Raw genomic sequence first — 6,000 nt, 5'->3', positions numbered from 1 at the left:
AAAAATGTAAAACAAATGGTTTATAATGTAGAATGTAGGGGAACTAGCAGTAGAGAGCAATTAAGGAAGGGGGAACAATAATCCAAGAAGAACAGATAAGCTATTTAACGTTCTGGGGATGCCCAGAAATGACTATGGTCTGTTAATTTCTGATGGATATAGTAGGAACAAGTTCACAGAAATGTTGCTATATTATGTAACTTTCTTGGGGTAAAGTAGGAACATGTTGGAAGTTAAGCAGTTATCTTAGGTTAGTTGTCTTTTTCTTACTCCCTTGTTATGGTCTCTTTGAAATGTTCTTTTATTGTATGTTTGTTTTCTTTTTAACTTTTTTTTCATACAGTTGATTTAAAAAAGAAGGGAAAGTTAAAAAAAAAAAAAGAAAAACAAGGAAAAAAAATGTAGTGCCCCCTTGAGGAGCCTGTGGAGAATGCAGGGGTATTCGCCTACCCCACCTCGATGGTTGCTAACATGACCACAGATATAGGGGATGGGTGGTTTGATGGGTTGAGCCCTCTACCATAGGTTTTACCCTTGGGAAGACGGTTGCTGCAAAGGAGAGGCTAGGCCTCCCTATAATTGTGCCTAAGAGCCTCCTCCCGAATGCCTCTTTGTTGCTGAGATGTGGCCCTCTCTCTCTAGCTAAGCCAACTTGAAAGGTGAATCACTGCCATCCCCCCTACGTGGGATCAGACACCCAGGGGAGTGAATCTCCCTGGCAACGTGGAATATGACTCCCGGGGAGGAATGTAGACCTGGCATCGTGGGACGGAGAACATCTTCTTGACCAAAAGGGGGATGTGAAAGGAAATGAAATAAGCTTCAGTAGCAGAGAGATTCCAAAAGGAGCCGAGAGGTCACTCTGGTGGGCACTCTTACGCACACTTTAGACAACCCTTTTTAGGTTCTAAAGAATTGGGGTAGCTAGTGGTGGATACCTGAAACTATCAAACTACAACCCAGAACCCATGAATCTTGAAGACAGTTGTATAAAAATGTAGCTTATGAGGGGTGACAATGGGATTGGGAAAGCCATAAGGAGCACACTCCACTTTGTCTAGTTTATGGATGGATGAATAGAAAAATAGGGGAAGGAAACAAACAGACAAAGGTACCCAGTGTTCTTTTTTACTTCAATTGCTCTTTTTCACTCTAATTATTATTCTTGTTATTTTTGTGTGTGTGCTAATGAAGGTGTCAGGGATTGATTTAGGTGATGAATGTACAACTATGTAATGGTACTGTGAACAATCGAAAGTGCAATTTGTTTTGTATGACTGCGTGGTATGTGAATATATCTCAATAAAATGTAGATTAAAAAAAGAAAAGAAGATTTGAGGCATTTGTCAGAAAGGAAACAGTATGTCCAAAATACAGTTCCTTGGTTAGAACAATCAAAGTTGCTTCCCTGACTCCTGTTTTCTGTACAAGTATCCTAAACCCACATTTCACCTTCCAGCCTACCAGTTGTGGTCAGGAAGGAGATCCCAACCTTGGTATCTACAAGCAAACACCAGACAGTTGCATACTGTTGCCTCTAACCAGCATCCTTGTCCAGCTTAGTTGCTGCAGAATCAAGAGCTGATAATCAAAATGGCCCCTAACTCACATTCATTAGCCAGTTTGGGCTTATAGTTACAATTTATCCTCCAGTTCCTGACAAGCAAGTGAATGCTGGAGTCAGCTATTGGCTATGTCCAGGAGCAGTCAGGAATTCTGGCAGTGGGTGCTGCCTTTGCAATCTTATCACCTGACAAAGCATTACAATGTTCTCTTGTTTCCCTGTGGTTGGTTTAAGGGCTGGTAAATAATAGGGAATATGTTGCTCTGGAAAGTCTAAGGAACTGCAGAAACCATCGTAAGGCACAGGAACAGGAATAGAAGGTGAATTTGTAGTGACTGTGATCATCAGCTCCAAGACAGAAACGAGGAGGGATGGGACCAGTCCCTGAGAAGGCAGGGAGCTTTCAATGAACTCCACTCTGGACAGCAGGACCTGGCCCCCCGTGAGTGTTCCTGGGGCCTCCCAGTGCCCTGTGGGGGCAGTATTTAGGGATGAGACACTGATATGACATATTATGCTCCTAAAGTTCAGGAAACTTCCTTATTTCAGTTTTTATGATTTATTTCTGATTTAGGCTCTTTATAGCTCAATGAAAGGATTCATGTCAATTTCTAGATTAATTCAGGCAGGAATTAGACGATGTATCATTCAACAAATTTCATTAAGAATTTCATTTCAGGTCCATGGAAAATACCCCTGCTTTGAGCCCAGACCTGTTTGGATTTCATTTCTAGTTCTGTGGAGAAGGGAAATCACTTAAACTCTTGGCCCTAAGATATCTCTGTACAAAACCCGGGCACAACACATTATAACTCACAGCATTTTGAGAAGATTAAATGGGTTCCCTTTACAAGCAATATGGCAGACCACATGTACACAGAAAAAAAACTTTCTGGATAACACAATGAAAAATAGCAAAACATTTTTATAAATGCATAGCTGCACTGGGAGAAGAGAAGAGAATTCCAGGAAATCCAGAAATGACAAGAAAGTGAGAATCCATGGGAGGAAGAATGGGCCAATGGTGATATATGTCACTTGCTGGTGGCCTGGATTATGTGATTTAGCAAGCCATTGTAAAGGAGATAGAAGACAAAGCCTGAGGTCAGAAGATGGTAGGTTATATTATTGAACCCACACAAATCAGGGACCTATTCAGAGGATGAACTGGGAAAACTAACACTTTGCAGAACTAGATGATGGTGATACACTTGCCTTTTTTGACTTCTGTTCTAGATAGAGCAGGAAAAAAAGAAGAGTCTTCCTGGATAATTCCTAATCATAAATGGAATGGTATGATTGTTTGGGGTTGAAATTTTCATTACCTGTGTGACCTAAAAAAAAAAAAAAAAAAACTCCAGTTGAAAATTTAGTTTAAAGAAATTCTAGATTGGTAGTGCTCCCAAGTACCTAAAAAAATAAAAAAATATAAAAATTCCCTTCTGAAGGAAATACTTTTTACATAGAACCCAAAGAATTCCCAAAGATGAAGTTCCAAAGAACAAGAGGTCATAATACAAAATCAGTGAACGCACACACAAATAAATAAGCTACAATGTGCAAGAGCTAGCAAAAACATTAATTATGAAATCAAAGCAACAAAAACTGCCCATATTGACATTATTGGATGCAGACTATAAAATAAAAATATAAAATAATGTTTAGTATATTTCAACATTAAAAAAAGAGAATTAATATTATGACTAAGGAAAAAGAGATCTAAATGATTGACTAGGTGGATCTGTAGAAGAACCATATGGAACTTAAAAAAATAAAGCTAAAATAATTGAAATTAGAAACTCAAAAGTTAGTTTGAAAAGTAGGTTACACATGGCTAATGAGATATTTATTGAACTAGAAGGCATATCTGGAGAAATTACTCAGAATGAAGTACAGAAAGACAAAGCGATGGAAAATTGGAAGTAGATATTTAGAGACATGGAAGACAGAGTGAGAAAGTTTAACATACATGTAATTGGTGTTCCAGAAGGACAGAGAATGGAGGAAAGGCAATATTTTAAGAGACAATTACTGAAATTTCCAGAATTAAAGAAAAATGCTAATTCTTAAATACATGAATTCCAAAAAAGATCACCCAAGCAGATGTCTATATCTAAGTAGATAGTAGTATCTTTTAAGAACTTCTCTTTGCCCCAAAGGCAAACACAGTAGAAAAATATTCTCAAAGTGCCAAGAAAAAATAGTCAGTTTAGGATTTTATTTTTTAATCTTTTTATTTAAATAGTTTTAAACTTACAATAAAGCTACAAAAATGAACAGAGTTTTTATATACCCTTTATCCAACTTTGCTAATGTTAAAATCTTACATAACCAGAGTGCAATTCTTAAAACTAGGAAACTAAGACTGATAAAATATTTTCAAGTAGTCTACAGCTGTAGACTGAGCAGCGCTGGAAATCTGCCCCAAGCAGCTGGCTACCTGTTTCTGCCAAAACAGCCTGACTTAGGTATCCCTATGCTGTGCTCTTCTCTAAATTAAAATTAATCTACTTTTCTCTATTTCAGAATGCTGCTGGTTGAAAGCTAACATTACCTTTTTATATTATCCCCAAAACTTTCTTATCAGGAAGATGTCCAAAGTCTAGGTTTCAGTTTTTATAAAATCATCTTAGTCCTCATAAAAACACCATGGAGGACTTTTTAGAGTTATGAATCATAAAACCTGCCTTCAATGCTTGCAGAGAGAAAAGGCTGGTGGGTGAGGAGGCGGGGCAAGTTGGCAGCAGAGAGAGGTATGGAATTTAGTTAGTTCTCTAGAGCAACCAGTAAACAGCCAGGAACAACTAGCAAATAGTCTGGAACAACTATTGGGAGACATCCGTGACTGTACACACATCATACACCACCCTGGAATGGGTAGAATGGCTGAGATCACAGCATAGAACTATAAGTAAAGCTCCCCAAACTGTGGTGCTGGCACCCTTCCCCCACCAGCATGGCAGGCTGAGTTGTAAAACAAGCTATAAGCACAGATAAACCCAGAGCAAGCAGGAAAGTACCCTGAGGTCACTCCCAGCAGAGAGGAGATGGGGCTGACAGGGAAAAAATACATAAATAAACTTACATAAAAATACATAAATAAACTTATGGGTATGAAAGTCTTTTGGAGAGGACTCAGCATACTGGAAAATGGCTGTGTCCCAAGAAAAGGAGCACAGAGAACCAGGTACCAACTCTGGTTGAGTGGTGAAACGGGGGGGATGGGGACTGGCTCTGAAAAAGGGCTTTCTCTCTTGCTCCTCTTTTTTTTCCCCCTCCCATTCTAAGTAGCTCACTAGAGAAAGCTTCAGGCATTTTCAATTGTCAGCACTGACCCAGGCAAGCATGGAGTTAACAGAATCAGAGAGACAAAGGAGGAGTTCAAGGGTAGAAGACAGCTCCCTAGAAGGTGCGTCTTCCATAAGAAAAGGGGAGGTGGCACCCAGCTCAAGTGGTAGCCCTTCCTCAGAGAATTCAGACCAAAGGGTCTGGCAGGGGAGGGGAGGTGGAACAACCAGAAACAACTTAAGCTTGGATTCTAACACCCTCAGCCCCTGGCCAGGACAGTGGACTGAGAATTAAAGGACCACACCTCTTTACACCAGCAGAGAGCTGCAGGCTAACAAGCGCCACTTGCTGGGTAAGATAGGAAAAGCACCAAGTCTAGAGACCTCACAGGAAAATCTGACAACCTCCTGGGTTTCATCCTCAGAGAAACATGATACTGATTACACTTTTCTCCTGAGACCTGGGCTCATCTGGTCTGGGAAAATTTGACTGGGGTAATCAAAGAAACTAGATGCCTAGACAGTTAAAAATTACAAGTCACATGAGGAAAAATGAAGATACGGCTCAGTCAAAGGAACAAACTTACACTTAACTGAGATACAGGATTTGAAACAACTGATTATTAATCAAACAAATCTCCTAAATCAATCCAAAAACAATATCAATTAGTTGAGGGAAAATATAGCAGTAAAGATGAAGGATATGAAGAAGACATTGGACGAATATAAGGAAGAATTTGAAAGTATGAAAAAACAATCAGCAGAACTTATAGGAATGAAAGGCACAACACAAGAGATGAAAAACAATGGAGACATTCAACAGCAGATTTGAAGAGCAAGAAGAAAAGATTCATGAACTGGAGGATAGGACATATGAAATCCTACACACAAAAGAACAGATAGGGACAAGAATGGAAAGATATGAGCAGCATCTCAGAGAATTGAATGACAACATGAGGTGCAATAATGTATGTGTCATGGGTGTCTCAGAAGGAGAAGAGAAGGGAAAAGGGGCAGAAACAATAATAGAGGAAATAATCACTGAAAATTCCCCATCTGTTATGAAAGACATAAAATTACAGATCCAAGAAGTTTAGTGTACCCCAAACAGAAAAGATCCGAATAGACCTATACCAAGATACTTAATAA

The sequence above is a fragment of the Choloepus didactylus genome, chromosome 15, assembly GCF_015220235.1.
Source record: "Choloepus didactylus isolate mChoDid1 chromosome 15, mChoDid1.pri, whole genome shotgun sequence".
Lineage (NCBI taxonomy): Eukaryota > Metazoa > Chordata > Mammalia > Pilosa > Megalonychidae > Choloepus > Choloepus didactylus.
This window is presented reverse-complemented; position numbering follows the sequence as displayed.